General features: G+C 40.4%; 1 protein-coding gene across 2 annotated transcripts in view; it reads right to left on the bottom strand.

The window, feature by feature from the left end:
* LOC141132447 (F-box/LRR-repeat protein 3-like) overlaps positions 1 to 25,470 on the bottom strand; it is a 138,873-nt gene extending 113,403 nt beyond the window's left edge. Inside the window, exon 1 of one of the 2 annotated variants that reach the window (XM_073620831.1) lies at positions 25,303 to 25,470. The gene's annotated coding sequence lies outside the window, so the exon portion shown is untranslated. The remainder of the gene's footprint in view (positions 1 to 25,302) is intronic. The other variant, XM_073620832.1, reaches the window with a different exon arrangement.
* Between the last annotated feature and the right edge of the window lie 985 nt (positions 25,471 to 26,455).

The raw sequence follows: 26,455 nt of genomic DNA, 5'->3' as shown, positions 1-26,455 counted from the left end.
GAATAGTGCTCCATGAGATGTTCAAAGCTTGGGATATTTTTTTATAACCTAACCCTGCTTTAAACTTCTCCACAACTTTATCCCCGACCGGTCTGGTGTGTTCCCTGGCCTTCATGATGCTGTTTGTTCACTAAGGTCAAACAAACCTTTGAGGGCTTCACAGAACAGCTGTATTTATACTGAGATTCAATTAAACACAGGTGGACACTATTTACTAAGGTGTCTAAGGTAGAATGTGACTTCTGAAGGCAATTGGTTCCACTAGATTTTAATTAGGAGTATCAGAGTAAAGGGGGTTAAATACAAAATGCACGTCACACTTTACAAATATTTATTTGTAAAAAATTGTTGAAAACCATTTATAATTTTACTTCAGCTTTACAATTATGTGCCACTTTGTGTTGGTCTATCACATAAAATCTTAATAAAATGCATTTACGTTTTCTGCAAACACCAACCCTGTATTGAATCATTCTTATGATTGGATATAATAGTTTGAATATATACTTGTCGAGCTATAACGATCCAATTTAAGAACTATCTAAGTAACTTTGGTTACTACTTTTTTCCTTTATAAAACGCTATGTCGGACCTTGCAGGCAATGGTTGGGAGGGGTTCATGCTGCAGATACAGAAATCATGTTCTCAATCACAGGGGATGGAGGTAGAGTTGGAGACTCTTTTTCAGACACTTATTAAGGTTTTTAAATGTAAATCTAGTCTATTCCGGCACATTAGATACGTTGAGCAATACATAGGGGAGGGCCTGAGCCCCAGAGTTTGAGGGTACAAGTTTTCCCCAAATGTATGGGCCATTGATCTGGAATTTAGAAGTTCTACTCTGTTTAGCATTCCGAAAGTTACACTGGGAGCAAAACTTAAAAGATTGCTCCAAAAAAATGGTGGATTTATTAGTTGAATATTATGCGAGGGAACTTCAATGGGCTGATGCAGAGATTCAAAAGTTGTATGCCGACAATGCCATACTCCTCACCAGTCTGAGACAGTAGACATACGACTCAAAGAACAAACTGAGCTGTTTACCTAGGGCCTTCTCCTTAAAAAAGAAGGAAAGCTCACTAGGGATAAGTTGGCATTTAATGGTAATTATTCACAAACATGGCCTCAGACCAGAGGTCCCCGAATAGAAAGGAAAAAGAATAACTTTCGGAATGCTAAACAGAGTAGAACTCAGGAAAAAGCTAATGATTCTGATTCATCCAATGCCTCTCACTTTTCACAGAATTCGCAAACTTCTGATCATGGACAATTTAGGACATGAACAACCAGAAAGAGGCAGCCCACTGGTGACATGTATCAAACTGGTACTGGTAAGAAAAAGTTAAAAGATGATAGGAATTCCTCACCAGATAAAACTTTTGACGCACAAGTTAGTTCCCAGATAGGTGCGACGAACACTGGGACTGGTTGTGGTAACCCAATGGGTGATACATCTACTTCTCTTTCTCTTTTGACGGCCACACCTAGTACTGCAAAAGCACTAGAAATACATTCTCAGATTGTGAGTTGTGCACAAACTATTGCTGCCACTCCCCGTCTACAGAGTACACCTGCTGCAACTAATGCAACTAATGCATCTACTGATCCTCCCATTATGGCCCATCCACCCCAAGGGAGTTTTGAGGTAATTAACTTATCATCCTACCCGCTATCCTGTGATGAAATAGAATTATTAAAATTGGGCCTGAGTTTCTGCTCTAATTCTAACTCTAAGGTTTGATGTCGTTAAAGATCTATATTTATTTGCATGTAAACTTATGTACAAATATATGTTCGATAAAGATAGATGGGATAAGCAGGCTGAAAATGCTAATAAAGAAATGTGGAAAGATTTCACTGTCCCAGAATTTTGTGCATTAAGGGACCTGGTACTGTTGTTACAAGAAAATGATGATAGTAAAGTGGGCAATGAGGATGAGGATTCTCTGGATGATGATGTGCCTCTGGATGAACATATACAAATTGTAACAGTTGCCCAAACCCTAGCAACAAAATAAAAAGAAATCCCAAAAGTTCCCTCCTTTACAAACCAATTCCAATGTTTGGGCTTTTTTTAAACCAAGTGAGTCAAGATATAAATAGGTCCAAAATTTAAAGTTCTCCCAATGCAAATATAAACCCCACCCAGGCGACGGCTTTGGAAAAATTAAGTAAGAATTCAGACTTAGTTGTTAAACAATCTGACAAAGGTGGGAACGTGGTATTGATGAGTGCGCTTCAATAGAGAAATATAGTGCGCTTCAATATAGAAATATGTGTCGGGACATCCTTAAAAACAAACAATGGTATAAACCCATTTCGGAAGTAGTGAAGCAATTTAAACAACAATTTAATGAGACCATTTTTCAAGCATATACTGAGGGCATAATTAACAAAGACACCTATGAAGGTATTCAGGTGCCTTACCCTAGAATCCTGACGTTTTACGCACTTCCAAAAACGCACAAAAATATAACTAATCCACCTGGTCGACCGATTATTTCGGGAATAGGATCCCATAAGGAACGTGCAAGAAAATTACTGGACGAACATCTGCGCCCCTAGACCTTCTGAAATCGTTAGATGGAATGCATGTCCCACCCGGTTGCTTCATGGCGGCCATCGATATCCAGGCTTTATATTCCTCAATTCCCCATAAGTTCAGTATAGCAACAGTGAACAGATTCCTTATGGAGAAGGGTGATATGACATATCCCCTGAGTCAATTTATATTGCAGCTTCTAGCACACATTCTGACATGGAACGATTTTTCCTTTGGATCCCACTTCCTCCAGGTACAGGGGTTTGCTATGGGCACTTGTTGTGCACCATCATATGCCAACCTGTACCTGGGGGAGGGGTGGGAACATGACTTATTTACTGAAGAACATGTCAATTTACTATCCAACATTCTTTGCTGGTATAGATATATTGACGACGTGTTTATGTTGTGGGTGGGAACATCTGAGCCACTTGATTATTTCATGTATTTGATCCATGATAATAAGTACAATCTTAAATTTACCATGGAATATAGTGTTACTAGTATTGCATTCCTTGACATAGTTATCAATATCAACTCTGATGGTTCTGTTGACACATCTCAATTTCGTAAGCCCACGGCGGGAATCACAATATCACATGCATCAAGTGCACTTCCCCGCCCATTGATTCAGAGCATCCATACATATCTGCAGCTGAGGAGAAACTGCTCGGACGATCAGGTATTTCAACGCGAGGCGGATCTCCTCCGCAACAGATTACTGGATAGGGGCTATAGTCAAACTTGCCTTAAAAAATCCTTTAGGAAGGCCAAATCGAGGTCAAGGAATGCAATACTGTAGAACCGATCCACGTCCAATAATATGGACTCTGTGAGATTTATCACCACATACTCTGATCAACATAGACAGGTGAGGGAAATTTTGAATAGACACTGACACTTATTGACTAGCGACCTGACCCTTTGCAAGTATATCAAGGACCACCCAGAGATCACTTTCAAAAGATCAGAGTCTATTAGGGATCGCCTGGTTAAAAGCCACAACACTAGACACACAGACCAACAAGACGACAGAATGGGGACATTTAGATGTGGCTCATGTGATTATTGTGATTTGTTGCTGGAAGGATCTTCCTTTCGGCTTCTCAATGGACGTGTGCACTCATTGAAATATCATGTCACCTGTCTCACTAAAGGGATTATCTATATTATTCTGTGCCAATGTGGTGCCTTCTACATTGGCAAACTATAAGGCTGTTTTGGAAGCGTATGAAGGACCACATGTACTATGCCACAGCTGGGATTTTAAACACTCCCATAGGACATCATATAGCATTTAAGCACAATTACTTTCCCCATGTCTTCAAATTTGCAGCATTAGGATCCATGAGGACCCCCGAGGGGGGGAATTTTGATCAAAGGGTTCTGTGTAGGGAGGCTAAATGGATTTTTGACTTGAAGACTTTAGAATCACCTGGTCTGAACGATGTTCTAAGCTTCAGATCTTTTCTATGAAATGTGTACCAGTAACTGTTCTTTTTCTGTATCTTCAGCTTTTATATTATTAATTATTTTTTTATTTGAAACATCTTTGTTTCCCTTTTCTTTTGTTTATTTATTTGTTTATTTTTATTCCCCTCCTTTCCTTGCTCTATGCAGGTCCTGTCTATAGAGGCTTAACCACTATGGAGGATCGAAATATATTGATAAGTCTCTACTGACAATGTTAACCTCAAATGTATAGTGAGGTAAAATAATTACAATGTGATAGTTTATTGGTTTGCGTTTATGTTTGCCTCTTCTGTTTAATGCATCTCTGTTTGCATTGGAATTCATTTTGGATATTGACCTCTATCTTTCAATCAAAGCCATATTGAGAAATCTGGACATATTTTTAAGTTGGTATTCCCTTTTTTTTCCTTTTTTTTTTTTTTTAAGGATTTGGTTTATATTTCGATAATGCACGTATCTCATATGTAACAGAAACTACTGTCCTGTAGGGGGCAGCGGATATCTATTTTCCTTTTCCCCCTGCTTTGTCTCTCCTTATGAGGAGATGGTGAGGCTATCATTAGCCTGGGCTTTGTGGGGGCGTGTCCCTCAGCCGGGGCTTCACAGGCATACATATCAAGGGCGGCCACGCCCAATTCTGATGCTGTGTGAGCTGCCCCTGCTGGGATGATTTTCCCTGTGGCGCCGATAGGCGTGTGTGACGTATGGCGCCGCTTCATTGACAGGGCAGATCTGTATGGCTGCTTACTAACCAGACGGCTGACCACACCCTCGCATGACGCTATATGCATCATGCGATCACGTCATTGCGTTGTGACGTCACTGTTTTGCGGCGCTCGTGGACGGTGGTGTGTAATGGCGCCAATTAGGACACACAGATTTATGTGTGTATATATAGGGTGTATATCTACCCTTCAATGGATGGTACTTTTGGGGGAAGATATACAGGCACACGTTAGAGTTATAAAATATTCTAAAGGGGAATGGCGCTGTTCGCAAATATAAAAGACCAACAAATGTGATGCGCAACCCAAAAAAAATTTTTTTTTTTTTGTTTTTTTTTTTTTGTTTGTAATAGAAAAAAGAAAAAACAATATATATTAGAAACAGTAAATGTGCAGAGTGCCCTAAAAGATCACAGCAACGTGTGTAAGAAAACACTAACTGAAATAATATAAATTAAACCAATACGTGATAGCATAGGGTGTGAATGGGTGGGTCACAATCATAAGTAAAAAATTGTTGCAAAATCGTGCATGGTAAAAAATATCAAAACATATATATCATAAAAAATGTCATAAAAAGTAGTGTCAAATATCATATGTAATACATACAAAATGTGTATAAGTGACCCAAATGAGCTTAATGTTCTTCCTGATGTGAATAGTGAATGAATAAATGTGTTATGAAAGTGAAAAAAGTGAAAAATAAATAAAACATAAAAAATGTTAAATAAAATATAAATAAATTGGCATATATATTGCAATCAAAATCGTCCAATATAAATAGTCCAATGGAGCTATGTCTGACAGGTGTATTATCCTTAACGAACAATGATGTTTGGTGTATCCGTGATTGGCAGGCCCCCTCTTGTGCCCCCACTCACCAGAAAGCCCAACCCCTGCAGGGGTGAAGGGCAGAAGTGGATCCTGTGTCCGGAGTCCTGGAGCCCCGAAATCCCCCTCTCAGGTTCAACGAGCCCCCTCCTTCTGGATCCGCGTTGTCCTTCACAAAAGTATCCACCGGAAAAAAATATGTGTGGAGAAACAAAGAATCCTCATAGTATAAATCCGTTTGGAAATAAAAGTTTATTATCAAAAGAATAAAAGTTTAAAAACGGGAGCTGACAGTGCTCTCCTGGTAAAACAAAAGTGGATGGTGTATAGGTAGCGAGGTGACGGCGTGCGTTCCACCAGCTCAGTTACCAAAACCGGAAGTGCAGAGGAAACGTAGAAGCGACGTGTGCGTACCGTATGACCACGCCTTACGCGTTTCGTCATCAAGACGTCATCTGAGGCGTGGCCATCTTGGTATGCCACACGTCTTAAATGGTACAAGGAGGCGCCTTGGTATCCAATCACAAAGGATGAATGGTGACGTCCCAACCACCCAGCGGGGAAGGGATGTAATGGCTGTACGGGAGGAGGGAACAAACATCTTAATGTAGATAGAGTAAAAACATCCCCTGGTGGTAAACATTAGAATAGCAAGGACGGGCGCCTCCGTATAATACAATGGCTAAAAATAATGATACAGCAGGGACAAGTAAATGGAAAATTACCCAATACATAATGCCCACTATATAACTAATGGCAAAAATCATGTATATGAATTAGATACCGGTCTAAAAACATAACAATAAAAGATTTTTTGAACATGAAAGACCAGGTGATAAAAAGAGAATCCATTTTTAAATATAATGTCAGAAGAAATGTGGTGATGAATAAAAATAAAAATAAAAATAAAAATAAAAAATAAAAATAATAAAAAATAATAAAAAAGATCATGGTCCCCAAATTGGACGGGGGGTCCACTACCTCCCACACTTGGAGGTGTGGGGGAGGTTGATGTTTTTTTGTGTTTGAGTCATGCATCTTTCAGATACATGGGTATATATATTTTTTCCATACGACAGTATATGGGAGTTTTTTCTACATCTTGTTGCATATACATTTTTATATCACAGCACCATATCTGAGACATTTTTTGTTTTTTACATATGTTTTTGATTACATCTTCTATTTATTCATTTACTGATGACACTAGTCCCCTTATATTTTATCCCTTTTCCGCATACTGGAACTTTGATGAATTTTACTCTGGTATTAAGATTATTTGTAGGTATTAGTACAATATTTTATATAAAAATTTTTTTTGTTTTTTTGATTTTTATGGTGGGTGCGATAATGAGGGCACACAAGCCTATAAACCACGTTGTCAGATTTATTGCCATGCTACTTTTTGTTTTTTTTTGGTATTTGTTATTTTTTTGGTATTTGTTTTTTTATTATTTTTATTTTTATTTTTATTTTTATTTTTATTCATCACCACATTTCTTCTGACATTATATTTAAAAATGGATTCTCTTTTTATCACCTGGTCTTTCATGTTCAAAAAATCTTTTATTGTTATGTTTTTAGACCGGTATCTAATTCATATACATGATTTTTGCCATTAGTTATATAGTGGGCATTATGTATTGGGTAATTTTCCATTTACTTGTCCCTGCTGTATCATTATTTTTAGCCATTGTATTATACGGAGGCGCCCGTCCTTGCTATTCTAATGTTTACCACCAGGGGATGTTTTTACTCTATCTACATTAAGATGTTTGTTCCCTCCTCCCGTACAGCCATTACATCCCTTCCCCGCTGGGTGGTTGGGACGTCACCATTCATCCTTTGTGATTGGATACCAAGGCGCCTCCTTGTACCATTTAAGACGTGTGGCGTACCAAGATGGCCACGCCTCAGATGACGTCTTGATGACGAAACGCGTAAGGCGTGGTCATACGGTACGCACACGTCGCTTCTACGTTTCCTCTGCACTTCCGGTTTTGGTAACTGAGCTGGTGGAACGCACGCCGTCACCTCGCTACCTATACACCATCCGCTTTTGTTTTACCAGGAGAGCACTGTCAGCTCCCGTTTTTAAACTTTTATTCTTTTGATAATAAACTTTTATTTCCAAATGGATTTATACTATGAGGATTCCTTGTTTCTCCACACATATTTTGTTCCGGTGGATACTTTTGTGAAGGACAACGCGGATCCAGAAGGAGGGGGCTCGTTGAACCTGAGAGGGGGATTTCGGGGCTCCAGGACTCCGGACACAGGATCCACTTCTGCCCTTCACCCCTGCAGGGGTTGGGCTTTCTGGTGAGTGGGGGCACAAGAGGGGGCCTGCCAATCACGGATACACCAAACATCATTGTTCGTTAAGGATAATACACCTGTCAGACATAGCTCCATTGGACTATTTATATTGGACGATTTTGATTGCAATATATATGCCAATTTATTTATATTTTAACATTTTTTATGTTTTATTTATTTTTCACTTTTTTCACTTTCATAACACATTTATTCATTCACTATTCACATCAGGAAGAACATTAAGCTAATTTGGGTCACTTATACACATTTTGTATGTATTACATATGATATTTGACACTACTTTTTATGACATTTTTTATGATATATATGTTTTGATATTTTTTACCATGCACGATTTTGCAACAATTTTTTACTTATGGTTGTGACCCACCCATTCACACCCTATGCTATCACGTATTGGTTTAATTTATATTATTTCAGTTAGTGTTTTCTTACACACGTTGCTGTGATCTTTTAGGGCACTCTGCACATTTACTGTTTCTAATATATATTGTTTTTTCTTTTTTCTATTACAAACAAAAAAAAAAACAAAAAAAAAAAAATTTTTTTTGGGTTGCGCATCACATTTGTTGGTCTTTTATATTTGCGAACAGCGCCATTCCCCTTTAGAATATTTTGTTTATGTGGATTTCACTCCGGTGTCTCCATTTTGCTTGGGGGGCTGCAGTTCCTTGTTATCACTGATCCTAAGCGCGGGATATCTGTTTCCCACACGTTAGAGTTATGTTTGATCATCTATGCTGAGCTGATTATAAGCTGCATTTACTTATTTAATCGGTTAGCTTAACCACTTGCCTACAGGGCACTTACATCCCCTTCCTGCCCAGGCCATTTTTTTCAGCTTTTAGCACTGTCGCACTTTGAATGACAATTGCGCGGTCATGCTACACTGTACCCAGATTAAATTTTTATAATTTTCTTCACACAAATAGAGCTTTCTTTTGGTGGTATTTAATCACTGCTGGGTTTTTTATTTCTTACAAAAAAAAAAGAAAAATGTGAAAAAACATTTTTTTTACTTAGTTACTGTCAGTAAATTTTGTAATTTTCCTCCTTCACTGATGTGCGTTGTTGAGGCGGCACTGATTAGGTGGCACAATGAGGAGGCACTAACATGCCACAATTATGGCACTGATAGGTGGCACTGATATGTGGCACTGGTGAGCATTGATAGGCAGCACTGATGGGCGCTGTTAGGTGGCACTGATTGGCGGCACTGGTGGGCACTGATAGGCGGAACCAGTGGGCACTGATAGACGGCACGGATAGGCGGTACTGATGGGCATTTATGGGTGGCACTGATGGATGACACTGATGGGCATTGATGGACATCAGTGATGGGCATTGATGGGCAGCACCGGTAGGCAGGACTGATAGCCAGCACGGACTGGCATCACTAATGGGCACTGATTGGTGGCACTTGTGGGCAGTGGTGGGCTTTGATTGCTGGCAGTGGTGGGCTTTGATTGCTGGCACTGGTGGGCACTCATTGCTGGCACTGATTTGTGGCAATGGTGTCGCTATTGTAATCAGGGCACTGATTACAATAGCATCTCCGTGTTTACATGTGACTGGCTGTGATTGGACACAGCCGAGCACATGGTTAAAGAGACACAAACGCAGTGTTGCTAGGACACAGCACGGCCGCGATCGGCGCGTGAGAGTGGCTGTTCTGGGATGCCGTCATATGACGTCATCCCAGAACGAGAGCCACACCGCCCTGCTGTCATTCGACAGTGGGCGGGTGGCAACTAGTTAAGGATAGTAAGTTTGTTACAAGGTGTATCCGTTTTAATGAACTATTCTCCTCTACATTTATTTGGCCCCCATATAGGTGTTGACCTATCTCCACCCCCCCCCCCCCCCCCCACATGTGGATGTATGCTGTCTCAGCTTTCAGGGGAAGATACATAGGTACATATTACAGGTATATTCAACTAACCATATGGAGTTGGTTTAAAAAAATATAGGGGTAAGTGGCGCTACCTCTATTGGGGTATCTAATGTGAAAAATTGTGCTAAATGTGTAATTTTACGGTTTAAGGTTTTAAGGTTTTTTATTATTTGTTCACTAATACCCATAATATATGGAGTGTTGATTTATTATTTAATACACCTCCCATCACCACATAAAACGTTTTTGGATGGATGGAGGGTATTAAACATATGCTTTTTGGCTCTATGAGCTCTCATTTGTTATGTAATGATTAATTAACTGGTTCACTACACAAATCATAGAGGGGACCTCTATAGACTAGATCCCTTTTCACACAGAGGTGGGGACACATTCATGTATAAAAGTTTTTTATTTTTATTCTTTTGAGCGGGTGCTCTAAAATTACACATTTAGCACAATTTTTCACATTAGATACCCCAATAGAGGTAGCGCCACTTACCCCTATATTTTTTTAAATAATTCTCTATACCATTAGCCACCCTCTAGAAGGGTTGTCTAAGGGGAGGCTGCACACCTAAGTCCGTGAGCGCGGAAATCCTTTTATTTTATATGGAGTTGGTTATAAGCTGCAAATATCTATCTCATTGGCTGTGTCAATATTATTAAGCTTGCTATAAGGTGTATTGGTTTCATAAAACTATACTCCTCTGTATTTGTTTGGTCTTATTTAGGTGCTGCCCCATGTGGATTTATGCGGTTATAGCTTTGAAGTAGATAACCTTCATGCAACTGTAAAGTTCTTGAAGGGCTAGACTCATTATTCGATGTGAATGTGACTACTGACTGCGATACAGCGAATATTTTTGTCTGATGATAAGGGTACCAAAAGCTTTCATTTTGTCCCTAGAGATTGAAGTAAGTACTACAGCCCCATATTCATATATCTCTATTGAGATATCTGTTTTATATTGATACAGCAGCTGAGATATTCATTCATTATAGTCGATCGCTATATAACACTCTCTCGTTTTTATTTTCTTTGTCTTCTGTCCTCTTTTCTTTCTTTTTTGCTCTGTAGCCACCTTTTGGTATATATTTCAAATTTGAAATCCTGGCTTTGTTTATTCTGGTGTTATGATGCCTATCCAGGTAGATTCTTGTGTAGACAGTGGTGTATGTCTGGATCAGGTGAATATGAACGCATGACCAATTTTGATAGAACTGTAAAATATAATGTGTTTATTTTCTGATATACTGTGTTGTATAATTTTCTATATGTATATATAAACATGTTGTGAGATGATGTGTTCTTCTATTCCATGTAGTGAAACCTGTTCTATACCCCCTGAAGTGTGTCCTGAGGAAGCAATCCAACGAAACGCGTTGACGCACAGGGGCTCATACATGTTTCCGATGCCATACTGTTGAAACATCATTTCTTTCTTTGGGTATATGTAACGTCCGTCTCTTCTGGCCATTGCATGGCCATCAATGGACGATACCTTTTTTTATAATTTTATACTGTTTATTCTTATGCAGCTACATTCAATAAAATCCAATTTTTAAGATAATATATTGTTGTTCCAATCTGCTTCCAAAGTCCGACCTAGAGGGTTTTCTTTTTCTTTTCCAATTACGTTTTTAGTTGTAACATGACAAAATGTGGAAAATTTAAAGGGGTATGAATACTTTTTCAAGGCACTGTACAAATAGCCTACAGAACTGTGCTAAACCAAGGAGCCCATATGGGCTACTGCACTTTTGTACTGGGGATGATTTTCTTCAGGGTGTCATTATAACTAAATCCCCAAACAACATTGAGCAGATTAAAATCCAAGCTCACCTCAAACTGAAATTTCATATTTACTTAGTAACATAGTTAGTCAACTTGAAAAAAAAGACACAAAAAAAAGACACAAGTCCATCTTTCATGGATGCTCAACCTGTGGCCCTCCAGGTGTTGCAGGACTACAAGTCCCATGAGGCATTTCAAGACTGACAGGTAAAAGCATGACTCCCAAGGGGAGAGGCACGATGGGACTTGTAGTTTTGCAACAGCTGGAGGGCCACAGGTTGAGCACCCATGATAGTTCAATCAATAGAGAGAAAACAAAAAAAGAAAATTGGAAAAACTCCATATACACATATCTATACACATAGTCAATCCCGAGGAAGGCAAAACCCAGTAAAGCATGATTTGCTCCAGAGGGAAAAAATAATTCCTTCTTGGTCCCCCTGGCGTATTCAGATATTTGAGTTTTGCAAAACACTGAACACTGTACTTTTTGGTGGGTACTTCTGGAAATTCTGGTCTTCCAAACATGGTCATTATAAAGACATGTGCCCAATCATGTATAAAATAACAAATACATTCAAATAACAAATACATTCAACAATTTGTCACTAGGAGTATCCTCAACGGATAAAAGAAGCTGGCAGATTACTTTGCCCAGTAGTTTCAATTAAATATTGGAATATCAGTTTGGATGGACTAACTAGGTTTAGTACTAGATCATCAAGTGCCCAGGGGGAAGATGCTAAATTGTGGTCTACCTCCCATAGAGGGGTGCTAACATCACCGCCACTGACCATCAAAGGGGAGTTTAACAGCACTGTATGGAGGGGGGGTGGACTTAAGAGAACAGCGAATGACCAACAGTAAAGTGGGAATAGACAGTACCCTCATCCCAGCTCTGGGACTAATGTTAAAAGACCGTACTTCAATACAGTATATCATTCCAAAAGGGCAGATCTGTAAGTGATTAGCCCATTCAATGCATATAAAATATGGCATTATCCAGGTCAGGTAGCTACCCTGTAATGTGCCTTTAAAGGAACTATGGCTGGCCATACATGAGTTGAGTGTGTGGATAGGGGAAGCCCTCCTGCTTAGCCTTTGTATTTTGACAGTGGGGAGACTTGCCCACCATCAGAATACACTGATACACTGATCAGCACAGCCAGCTATAGCCGGCAGCACAACACTGTCCCCACTCCACAGCCAATCACTGGGAAGTAATGCACATGTTTTGCCTTTTATTTCTATTTTAAATTGAATGAGGTGTTTTACAAGGTAAGGGAAACACTTCCCGTTGCTACTATTCACAAAAATTACTGCCAAATACAATCTAGTCAGCATAAACACAACTCATTGGTGCAAAGTCAATGAACAGGAACTCTGCTCCAATCTGACCAAAGACACTTAGGTCCTCCCCTGTTGGGCACCACCATCTTGCCTCTTGTGCAGCATGGATGAAGATGAGGGTCTCAACTACTGACTTTTGACAAGTCAAAATTTGAATTTAAAGCCCAGTCCTCTTTGGTTCAGATTTCATGTCGGGAAAAAAGTAGAGCATTTGAAACAGCTGATGAGCAGGTTGTGATGGTACCACAATATTAGCATGCTTGAAAATTGGAAATAGTCAGTTTAGGTCTATATTAGTTTGTTTTCTGCTGAGTTAAGGAAAAAAATATAATAATGAACATTGCTGTCTATGTGTTTGAAATAAACCCTATTTCAAGGGATGCGTAGAAAATCATCCCTCTGAACCAAAGGAGCAATGTACAATAAAGATACAATGTTATCCATAAATTGAATGAGGATTAACTTATGTAAACTGAATTTAGTGGCAGAGTGATACAAATGCTTTAGATATCTAAAATTGCAGTATTTACACCTAAAGTTCCTACTCATGTGCCAATCTGTTTTTATTGTCATTGCTGAGTTGTAATTTTGCACCACGTTTTCAAGCATGCAGCTTCTTTACAAATCCCCTTTGTCCTCATGACCTGGAGTCACCATGCTCCAGATACTTAGAAGGGATCTCTGTTCTTTTAATCAGTGTATCCTCCCAATGTGCGTCATATATGACCCTAAAAAACAATCTCATCACAATAAGTGCTGGGTGAGACACAAACACACACACACACAAATACACATATACACAGTGTAAAAAAACACAACATGGTAGCTATGTGTAAAATGGATGTCATAGTAATTCATAGTAAGGCCTTCTTCACTAGAGAGTGGTAATTCTTAAGTGCAGTAGCTAATAGCAACTCAAATTCTCCTTACTCTAGCGTAGGTTCACACTAGTGTTGCTTTATGATGAGGCATTTTTTCAGTGCACTTTTGTAGTGTGACCTTGCGTGTTTTTGATGGGTTTTTCATGCTTCATTCGTTTTTTTTGTAGGAGAGGGATTTTATACACAAAACTCTGCCATGAATGCACTAAAAACGCATGTATATACATTTTGCACACATTTTTGGAGAGTTTCCTTTGAAGTCTGTGAGGTAAAAAACATGCTGAACTGCACCAAAAGAAGTGCTTACACCTTTTCAAAAATCTTGCTCAGCTGCGTTGCATTGATGTAAACAGGCACCATAGAGAATAAAGTAATGTCCATGGATATACAGTGCAGCGCAACAACAAACGCAGAAGAACATCTCACTAGAGATCCTGTTGCTAGGCATAGCTTGTCAGTGACATGATAACTAATAGAGAATAAAAAAAAGTGATACTGAACCCTAATTTTTTTAATTTTATTTCAGCACACTTACATTAGTTTCTGCCTTTCCCCTTTTTTAAACTTCCTTTCTTCCTCATTTGGTCAGTCCAATTATCATTGCTCCACCTTCCTTTTTAAGAGTTTCTCCTTTACCTAGCAGGGTCTCATAGAGCCATTTGTGCATGCTCTTGTGGTAAGACTACAGCACTATGTACTAACATGCACAGACAGCCCAGGACAAAAAACAAAGCCACTTTCAATCACTTCCTCTGGAGGACAAGTAGAGGTGTGTCTTCAATGTGTTGCCTTCTTGGGCTGCCTGTTTGTGTCAGTGCAGGCAGCATCCTGACATTGGGCACCAATGAGCTGGCAAGGTGAGACTGTACAAGAAATTAGTGGGACTGTACAAGAACTGAACATTGATTACTCAGTTAAACGAGGGACTTCACCCACAGGCCTAGTACATTTTGTACATATCTGCTATTACAAATGTCAAGAAGGTTTGTCTATTATGTATATTTTCTCAATGACAGGCACGCATTTGTGCTGGCACTACGCATGATGGGACATGTATTCCTGATGATCTGAAAACACCTGGGTTTGGTTTGATCAGGGTTCGACGAAAGTGCAGTTGCCGAATCCAAACCCTATTAAAGTCAACAGGAGCTGGATGTTAAACATTAATGGGAATTTTCTTGGCTAAAAGGCTAGGGATTGTCAAGCAAATGCCATGAGGCCAGGCACTACCCTGGGGAACAGGTACCAAAAGAAAAGAAGATTTAAAAAAATGTTATTTGGTTGGGAGCAGTTTTAGTCATGCTTAAAGCATTTACGTATTTTATCTGAACGTTAATTGAATAATTGAACATTCAGACAATTTGCTGTGTGAAGATTCTCAGCTACTTTAGTACACAAATCAACCCCAGTATCTCAGCAAAAATTATACTCCTACAGATGGGGATACCTCTAATTTACTTCACCCTTTGAGAAATTCAATAAGCAAGAAATTTGGTAATTTGTGTACACAAATTGTATAAAAAAATGTCACAATTTGGCATATTGCAAAGAAGCACATTTGCATTTTTACAACTTTCAAAAAATTAAAGCTAGCTGCAGATTAAAACGCAAAGAGAATTTTTAATCACACAAAAATCACGTTATTGTGTTCACCCCTTGAATCACATAAAAATCCAGGGTCTATTAAAAATACATAATATCACCTTTTACTCTATATGGTCTTATTTAACTGTGCAAAAGACTATGACCTAAAAGAGCCCATAGCTGTCAATGTTTATTTGTTTGAAGTGGGCATATTCCTGAAAACTGATAATGTATTAGCTGCAAATACTGAACATCAACAACCTTTGCATTATGAAAAAAGACTTAAAATGAAAATATTAGTAGAAATATACTACATGGCAATTTGTTTGTAAAATACAATTACATTTAATTGGGATCCCTTGGCAAATAGTAATACAGGACGTAGTAGTGTTTATAAGTAAAAATCCAAACAAAAATATAATCTCAAGGCCTGTTTTATTAATTTTGCAAATGCAAACATCCTTCAGATACTCCTGGCTTTACATTTATATAGGTGTTCATCCTTCTCATGTGTGACTACAGAAAAAAATGGCTGCTGAAGTTCTAGTTCGTGTCACCTCTCCTTCCACGGTTTTCTAACAGCAGATGCTAATCTTTATGTCCTCCTATAGAATAAGAGCAATATGTGTGGGTGTCACTAGTGAAGGGCATGGGTCCTTACGCCTTAACCACCTGCATTTTCTTTTTCAATATACTGTATGTACTTGGGCAGCGGCTGGCTTCTGTCTCCCCTAGCCGGTCCATCTGCCTCTGCAGCACACAGCTGTAACGGTTATTTGGTCCGCTTCCATTAGCTCTGTGCAACAGGTATTGACAGGTGGTGGGCAGACATAGAAGCTAACAGCTGCCAAAGTCCTGGGTCTGCACTCTGCATCATATTACACTATATAGATGAGATTTACAGAAGACTTCAAGAGTTTGATCCTCCCTTCTTTTATGACAACCCCAGCCAGAACACAGTCACACTGCCTGGGAGCAGAATCCACTGGGCCGGAGCTGTCATCATAGAGTGTCCAAATTTCAGATTATATACAGTTTCAGTTTGTACAAAGAATAACAGAAAAAATAATTATATACAAAGAACATATGAGTAAACAGCAATCTGGTTGTTAAAGCTTTAGATAGCATCTTAGCATCCCACATATATTGAAGGGGTGCACTTCTGACCCATGTGCTCTGTGCACTCCTGACCCCTGCACTCTGTTCATTGCATACTACTTACTTGATCTCTGTGAGTTGAACACTTCATAGCCTTGCCCTCTGTGTTTTGTGAAATCCTGATCCCTGCACTCTGTGCCTTACATACTTCTGATCCCTGCGCTCTGTGTGATACATACCACTAACCACTGTGCTCTGTGCCTTATGTACTCCTGACCCCTGCACTCTGTGTAATACATACCTCCAACCACTGTGCTCTGTGTCTTGTTATTATTATACATGTTTTATATAGCGCCAACAGTTTGTGCAGCACTTAACAAAATAAAGGCAGACATTACAGTTACATTACAATTTCTAAAAAGGAAGGATCAATTGATACAAAAGGTAATAGCTGTGGGGGGTGAGCTGATAGAGAAACTAAAACAGTGTTAGTTAGAAGATGGATAGGCTTCTTTAAGGAGAAGGGTTTTCAGGGATCGTCTAAAGATGGATAGATGAGGGGACAGTCGGACAGATTGGGGTAGAGAGTTTCAAAGGATTAGAGGAGCTCTGGAGAAATCCTGGAGGCAAGCATGGGAGGAGGTGACAAGGAAGCTAGAGAGCAGGAGGTCTTGGGAGGACCCAAGAGAGCAGCTTTGTTGGTATTTTGGGACTAGGTTAGTGATGTAGCTGGTGGCAGAGTTATGGATGGCTTTGTAAATTATTCTTAGTACTTTGAATTTTGTTTGTTGGGCGAGTGGAAGCCAGTGGAGAGATTGGCAGAGAGGGATGGAGGACACTGAATGGTTGGTAAGGTGGATGAGTCTTGCAGCAGCATTCATTATGGACTGAAGGGGGGATAGTCTATGTAAAGGTAATCCAATGAGGAGGGCATTGCAGTAGTCAAGGCGAGAGATAACCAGGGAGTGAATTAGAAGCTTGGTGGTGTCTTTAGTTAAAAAGAGGTGTATTCTTAAAATGTTGTGGAGGCTAAGGCGGCATGATTTGGACAGGGTATGTATGTGGGCATGAAAGGACAGTTCAGAGTCTAAGGTCACCCATAGCACCCTGGCATGTGGGGATGAACTGATAGATGTGTCATTGATCTTGACAGGACTCCTGACCCCTGCCCTATGTGTGCTGTATATTCCTAACCCCTGCTCTTTGTATGATACATATGCCTGACCTCTGAATTCTGTGCCTTACACACTCCTGACCCCTACACTCTGTGTCTTATGTACACATGTGCCTTAAGTACTTATGACCCCTTTACTTTATGAGTTACATACTCCTGACCTCTGCACCCTGTGCTGTGCACACCCCTGACCCCTGCTGTACATACTGCTGACACCTTCACTCAGTGCCTTATGTACTCCTGACCCCTATGCTTTGTGCATTACATACTCTTCATTCTTGTGCTTTGTGCCTTACACATTCCTGCATTCTCTACATTATGTTCTGAGTTGTGTGCCCTATGTACTTGTGACACCTGAACTCATGACCCTTGTGCTGTGTGTGTTGAGTACTTCTCACCCCTGCACTTGTGCATTACATATACTTCACCCCTGTGCTCAATGTTATATATACACCTATTCGCTGAACCCCGTGCCTTACGTTCTTCTGACCCTTGTGCTATGTGTGTTGCATGCTCTTCACCTTTGTGTGAAGTATTTTACATACTCTTCACTCCTGTACTCTCATATTTCAGACCTCTGTCCTTTGTAAGTTACATACAGGTGCATCTCATAAAATTACAATATCATCAAAAAGTTCATTTATTTTAGTAATTCAATTCAAAAAGTGAAATTCATATTTTATATAGATGCGTTACACACAGAGAAATATATTTCAAGCATTTCTTTCTTGTGCAGCCCTCTAGCAGGAAATTCTAGAGCACTTCATGTTTCTCTCTGTTGACAAGCTTTATGGAGATGCTGATTTCATTTTCCAGCAGGTCTTGGCACCTGCCCACACTGCCAAAACTACCAATACCTGGATTAATGATCATGGTATCACTGTGCTTGATTGGCCAGCAAACTCGACTGACCTAAACCCCATAGAGAATCTGTGGTGTATTGTCAAGAGGAAGATGAGTGACACCAGACTGCTGGTTGGAAGCTAAACAGTGGGGACCTTGAGTGGAGAGTGAACAAGTATTGCTTTTTGACTGCTGGTGATTGCTGGGTTGCATTTTTAGGTTCTTTTTGGGGCTTTTCCTTGTAGCTTTTTAACACCTTTTTCTGACACTTTTTAAACAGCTTTTTTTTTTCTTTGCTTCCTTCAGCCTACTAATTAAGGGGAGTGGTTAATTGGTCACAGGTGCTTGAGGTCTATATAACCTTGTGTAGAACTCATTGTGAGCCTGCCTGCTGGAACTCTGTCCAAGTGGAACTGGACTAAGTGATGAGTTAAAAACCAGAGTTGAAAACAGTAGGTTATAACAGGGGTCATAGTACCTGTGTAGTGTGATTACCTGAGTGTTGTCTTAATAGTGTGTGTGGATTGTTAGTACTTGTGTATTGTGTACTGTGTACTTGTGTATTGTGGGTGCACGTAGGTCTGCGGGTGCACGTAGGTCTGCGAGTGCACGTAGGTCTGCGAGTGCACGTAGGTCTGCATGTAGGTCTGCGAGTGCACATAGGTCTGCATGTAGGTCTGCGAGTGCACATAGGTCTGCATGTAGGTCTGCGAGTGCACGTAGGTCTGCATGTAGGTCTGCGAGTGCACGTAGGTCTGCGAGTGCACGTAGGTCTGTGAGTGCACGTAGGTCTGCACGTAGGTCTGCGAGTGCACGTAGGTCTGCACGTAGGTCTGCGAGTGCACGTAGGTCTGTGAGTGCACGTAGGTCTGCACGTGCACATAGGTCTGTGAGTGCACGTAGGTCTGCACATAGGTCTGCACGTGCACGTAGGTCTGCGAGTGCACGTAGGTCTCCACATAGGTCTGCGAGTGCACGTAGGTCTGCGGGTTCACGTAGGTCTGCGAGTGCACATAGGTCTGCGAGTGCACATAGGTCTGCGAGTGCACATAGGTCTGCACTTAGGTCTGCGAGTGCACGTAGGTCTGCACGTAGGTCTACAAGTGCACGTAGCTCTGCGAGTGCACGTATGTCTGCACGTAGGTCTGCGAGTGCACGTAGGTCTGTGGGTACCTGTGTATTGTCGTGTTGAGTATTAGTGTCAGGAAGCTAGTTGTTAGGTAATTTGGACAGGGTATAATCCCCAATCCTCATTAAATTAATAGGTACGATGCCAGGTGGGTGTGGAGAGGCGACTCGTTGTACATCTTGCAGCATGTATGCGTTCCTTGATCATCCGATCTAGGGTGAATACTGCTGTGAAAAATGTAAGCACATTGTTTCCCTGGAAGCCCAGGTTCTGAATCTGGGGAAGCAACTGTCAGCACTGAGAAGTCCCTCCATACTTAAGGAGAGCCAGGAACGTACACGGCAGGTGCCGGCAGGGGCCAGCACAGATGGGGGTGGAGACAAAGAGGTGCAGGCACTAGGAAAGAGTAGATGGGTGACAGTCAGGAAGGGTAGAGGGAGAAGTGCCAGGGAGGCCGATCCAGGGCTGGAGCATCCCAATAAGTATGCTCCATTGAGTGACATTGGCGAAACCAGTCAAGGACCAGCACTGCTGGAGCTGAGGGACTCTCCTAGCTGCCAGGGGAAGAACTCCTCCAGTGAGAGGGGGGGGGGGGGGAGTGAAGGGAAAGGAAAGACAGATTCTGATGGTAGGGGACTTAATTCTTAGAAGGACAGAAAGGCCAATCTGTAACAAAGACCTGAAGCGCCGAACTGTATTTTGTCTACCGGGCGCTCTGGTTCAGCACATCATGGATCTTGTGGACAGATTACTGAGAGGGGCTGGGGAAGACCTGGCTGTCATGGTGCACGTTGGCACCAATGACAAAGTCAGAGGCAGATGGAGTGTCCTAAAGAATGATTTTAGGGACTTGGGAGCTAAATTAAGGAACAGGACCTCCAAGGTAATATTCTCAGGAATACTACCAGTACATTGAGCCACACCAGAAAGGCTGAGGGAGAATAGGGAAGTAAACAAGTGGCTGAAGAGCTGGTGTAGTAAGGAGGGGTTTGGGTTCCTGGAGGACTGGGCCAACTTCTCAGTCAATAACCAGTACTACAGAAGAGATGGACTGCACCTAAATGAGAAGGGTGCAGATCAGCTGGGAATGAAGATGGCCAAAAAGTTAGAGGGGTTTTTAAACTATGGTCCAGAGGTAGAGATAGTCAGCGCGGAACATATTCCAGAGGGTAGTAGAGGGGGCATTAGTGATAGGTTGACCAAAGCACATAAACCCAAGGTAAGTATAGTAGCAAGTCCTAGTTGCAATCTCGGAACATCCAATAAGAGGATAACATGCGACCGATCTAAACTACGTGGCGTGTTCACTAATGCCAGGAGCCTGGTGGACAAGATGGGTGAACTAGAGATACTGTTGTACAAGGAGGATTTGGATTTTGTGGGAATTTTAGAGACCTGGTCCAAACAGCTCTCATGATTGGCTGGGAAACATTCAAGGGTATACCCTTTATCGCAAGGATAGAGAGGGTAAAAAAAGGGGAGGGGTATGCCTATATATCAAGAATAATGTACAAGTGAATGTGAGAGATGACGTCACTAAGGGAGCTAGGCAGGAGGTGGAATCCTTATGGGTAGAGCCCCAAAGGGATGAAGCTAAGGGGAAAATAATACTGGGAGTATGCTATAGGCCCCCTAACCTGAGGAAGGAAGGGGAGACAGATCTCCTATCACAAATTGGATTACCAGCAAGCATGGGAAGAGTTATCATAATGGGGGATTTTAATTATCCAGACATAGATTGGGCGGAGGGAACCATGCATTCATCTAAGGCTCGCCAGTTCCTAAATGTCTTACAGGACAATTTTATGGGTCAGATGGTAGACGCACCAACTAGAAATAAAGCGTTACTGGATCTACTGATTACCAACAATACAGACCTGATCACGGATGTGGATATATACGGGGCAATTTAGGTAACAGCGATCACAGTTCAATTGGCTTCAGTATAAATCATACAATTAGGAAACTAAGGGGAATACAAAGACACTGAATTTCAAATGAGCCATCATCCCTAAACTACGAACCTTGCTAGAAGGCATAAATTGGGATAAAATCTTAGGAACAAAGAACACGGAGGAGAGATGGCTTTGCTTTAAGAGCATATTAAATAAAGGCATTAGTTAATGCATCCCATTGGGTAATAAATTTAAAAGAGCGAACAAAAGTCCTGGATGGCTTAACTCCAATGTAAAAATGCATATAAAAGCAAAGGAGAAGGCCTTCAAAAAATACAAGGTTGAGGGATCATCCTCAGCTTTCAGACTTTATAAAGAATGCAACAAGAAATGTAAGGGTGCAATAAGGACGGCTAAGATAGAACATGAAAGACACACAGCGGAGGAGAGCAAAAAAAATCCCAAGAAATTCTTTAAGTATGTAAACAGTAAAAAAGGGAGGATAGACCATAATAGCCCCATAAAGAATGAGGAAGGACATCTGGTTACAAAGGATGGGGAGATGGCAAAGGTATTGAATTTATTCTTCTCATCGGTCTTCACGAGGGAATCGGGGGGCTTCAGTAACCAAAACTGCAGTGTTTATCCTCATGACACATCACAGGAAACACCTCAGTGGTTAACAAAGGACAGAATTAAAATTAGACCTGGGAAACATAACATTAATAAATCACCAGGACCAGATGGCTTGCACCCGAGAGTACTTAGGGAACTCAGTCGAGTAATTGCTAGACCATTGTTCCTAATTTTTACTGACAGTCTACTGACTGGAATGGTAAAAGCTGATTGGAGAAAAGCCAATGTAGCACCAATATTTAAAAAGGGCCCAAAATACATCCCTGGGAATTACAGACCAGTTAGCCTAACATCAATAGCATGTAAACTCTTGGAGGGGATGATAAGGGACTATATACAAGATTTTAGTAATGAGTACGGTATCATTAGCGGTAATCAGCATGGATTCATGAAGAATCATTCTTGCAAAATCAATCTATTAACCTTCTATGAGGAGGTGAGTTGCCATCTAGATAAAAGAAGGCCCTTAGACGTGGTGTATCTGGATTTTACAAAAGCATTTGACACAGTTCCCCATAAACGTTTACTATACAAAATAAGGTCCGTTGGCATGGACCATAGGGTGAGTACATGGATTGAAAACTGGCTTCAAGGGCGAGTTCAGAGGGTGGTGATAAATGGGGAGTACTCGGAATGGTCAGGAGTGGGTAGTGGGGTCCCCAGGGTTCTGTGCTGGGACCAATCCTGTTTAATTTGTTCATAAACGACCTGGAAGATGGGGTAAACAATTCAATCTCTGTATTTGCAGATGATACTAAGCTAAGCAGGGCAATAACTTCTCCACAGGATGTGGAAACCTTTCAAAAAGATCTGAACAAATTAATGGCGTGGGCAACTACATGGCAAATGAGGTTCAATGTAGAAAAATGTAAAATAATGCATTTGGGTGGCAAAAATATGAATGCAATCTATACATTGGGGGGAGAACCTCTGGGGGAACCTAGGATGGAAAAGGACCTGGGGGTCCTAGTAATTGATAGGCTCAGCAATGGCATGCAATGCCAAGCTGCTGCTAACAAACCAAACAGAATATTGGCATGCATTAAAAAGGGGATTAATTCCAAAGATAAAACAATAGTTCTCCCGCTCTACAAGACTCTGGTCCGGCCGCAACTAGAGTATGCTGTCCAGTTCTGGGCACCAGTCCTCAGGAAGGATGTTCTGAAAATGGAGCGAGTACAAAGAAGGGCAACAAAGCTAATAAAGGGTCTGGAGGATATTAGTTATGAGGAAAGGTTGCGAGCACTGAACTTATTCTATCTGGAGAAGAGACGCTTGAGAGGGGATATGATTTCAATTTACAAATACCGTACTGGTGACCCCAAAATAGGGATAAAACTTTTTCGCCGAAGGGAGTTTAACAAGACTCGTGGCCCCTCATTAAAATTAGAAGAAAAAAGGTTTAACCTTAAACTACGTAGCGTGTCCTTTACTGTAAGAGTGGCAAGGATGTGGAATTCCCTTCCACAGGTGGTTGTCTCAGCGGGGAGCATCGATAGTTTCAAGAAACTATTAGATAAGCACCTGAACGAACATATAGGGATATACAAGGTAATACTGACATATAATCACACACATAGGTTGGACTTGATGGACTTGTGTCGTTTTTCAACCTCGCCTACTATGTAACTATGTAACCAGACCCAACAATGCAGACAAGCTGAAGGCCGCTTTCAAAGAAACCTGGAGTGCCACAGGTTGATCACCTCCATGCCACACCGCATCGATGCAGTAATTCATGTAAAAGGAACCCCGACCAAGTATTGAATGCATACTTTACTGTACATACTTTTCAGTAAGCCAATATTTCTGTATTAAAAATCCTTTTTTTTTTTTTTTTTTTTTTTTTATTGGTCTTATGTAATATTCTGATTTTCTGAGATACTGAATTTTGCGTTTTCACTAGCTGTAAGCCATAATCATCAAAATTAAAAGAAAGAAATGCTGGAAGTATATCACTCTGTGTGTAACGCATCTACCGTATTGAAAATATATGAGTTTTACTTTTTTAAATGAATTACTGATATAAATTAACTTTTAGATGATATTTAAATTTTATGAGATACACCTGTACTGCTGACCCTTGCACGCTTTATGTTATATTGTACAGTACAGTTTGGATAGAGCATGGAAGGGGTGGAACCCTCTCACAGTTTTATTACTGTATGGGTCTCCCTTGAGGAGATCCACGCTTTTTATTTGTCCCAGTGTTAGTAAAACTTGTGTCACATGGGACAGAATATGAGGGGTGATCTCTCCAAAGTGACACAGACAAAAAATATACTGACAGGTTTTACCTCTTGAAAACTCAATTCAAAACTAACCAAAAAAAAAAAAAAAAAAGAACTGTGGGCTATAGAAATTCTTTAATGAATAAACATATTGATTAAAGTTTTTTTTTAATATTAGGAGTTCTGTTTACAATACGCTGATTTACTGTGCATCGTTGTTCCTGCACATTATCATTCTTTGCACTATAATGCATATAGCCAGTTATAAATTAAATTCAGCTAAACCCTAACAGTATTATTTAGAGAAAATCTAAGAGATTTTTGTAAAGAGATTTGAAGGACAAACGATGGTTCCTAGATTTAATTGCAATAGTGTTGGCATATTTCTGTCTGATCCCAAATCGCTTTTCCAATCTGTTGGAAAACTGATTGTAAACAGTCTTTTTACTAAGCCAAGACCTCACCAAATGACACTACATGTTCAAACAGATCTCATTGCTACCAATGTATGAGAATCTTCAGATGCACAAACCTCCACTCCTCCTTTGGATTGGATTTTTCAGTACCTAATGTTACCCCAAGACAAGGCTGGTACCATGAGTACAGGATCAATACTTTGACATGCATGCATATTATATATAAGCATGTAGGTTTAAGCAATAGTTGATTAGAAATACAGTAAATACTGCTGTCAACTGATGTCTGATGTCTATGGAGAATTCCAGGCCAAACAGTCAAGTCATAATATATGTTTTTTCTTGCTCTCTGGGAGCCAGTGAGTTAAATAGTAATGAAACTCATAGATAATCTACCTTGTACATGGCACATTTCCACCCAGGAAAAACAGAAATTAGTAATAATAAAGGATTTTTTTTTACCTCCAACTTCCTTAGCCAGGAACGTTCAGGATACTGCAATGTTTGTTAATATCTCTGTAGACTGTAAGCTGTCTATGCGTTTGTGACTTGATAAGTATAGCTTTTATATCCATCCCCCTCCCACTGCAGCCTGCTTGTGTTTCTCTGCCTTGAAACTAGGTCACCATGTCGCTGTGTTCTGTGAAGGAGGAGGTCTGGCAAAGCTCCAACACAGGCACAGAGATCACTAAAACAAAGCAAACTAGTAGCTTTGTTGATACTAGTACATGCCGAAAATAAGGAAACATTTTACCTAGACACGATTAAATGTTTGCAATTATCCACTTTAATAATTGGAAACTGAAATCATAAATATAAACAGAACGTGGCTTCTTGTTGACCTCCAATGCAAAATTAAAAACCCTAACTTCAACACGGCAGCCTGTGGAATTGCAATATACTCTTAAGGAAAAAATAGAGCTGCACTACACATCTGCATATATAGAGTTGAAAAAATAATTTCTGTCCTTAGTAATATTGACACCACTCGTAAAAGGAAAGTGGAAAATAATAACACTTTAAAAGTCCTCTTCGTGTTGTTCGTGATTCACACACAACCGAAGGTACACCTTCACCACATAAAATGCACGCTTACCAAATAGCAAGCGTTAGAACGCTTGCGGCTATATTCCCAGACAGGGCCTTTGTCCTCAATATAGGAACCAATGGCGACTCATACTAGGATGCTTCATGTGTAGTCGAAATATCTGGATGGTCCAAGCCCTTCCAAGGATCCAAAGGAGCTGGAATCACTCAAATTGGATGCGCTCACAGGGATGGCCCAAAAGAACAAAGGCTCGCCATAATGTAAAACCAATGGTAATTTAATAAAAAAGTAATGTTGCACTTACATTTGGAAGTTCATAGATCAGCAAATATGTAAAATGTGTAAAAAGCCATTGCAAACCCCCCTCCTTCTGAGATCGTAACATGCGGTGGTGCTAACACATCCCTCCTTCCAATGCGTTTTGTCACAATCTGACGTCGTCTTGGAGCATGGACGGCATGCTGACTCACTGCCTAAATACCACAAACATTGGAAACCACACCTCGATCTGAGCCTTGGGTGATCAGCCAAAAATTCTCCATGTTTGAAGATGGAATTTTTCCCTAC

The sequence above is a fragment of the Aquarana catesbeiana genome, linkage group LG03, assembly GCF_042186555.1.
Source record: "Aquarana catesbeiana isolate 2022-GZ linkage group LG03, ASM4218655v1, whole genome shotgun sequence".
Lineage (NCBI taxonomy): Eukaryota > Metazoa > Chordata > Amphibia > Anura > Ranidae > Aquarana > Aquarana catesbeiana.
The sequence above is the reverse complement of the archived record's forward strand: the minus strand, read 5'-3'. Positions and strand labels throughout refer to the sequence as shown.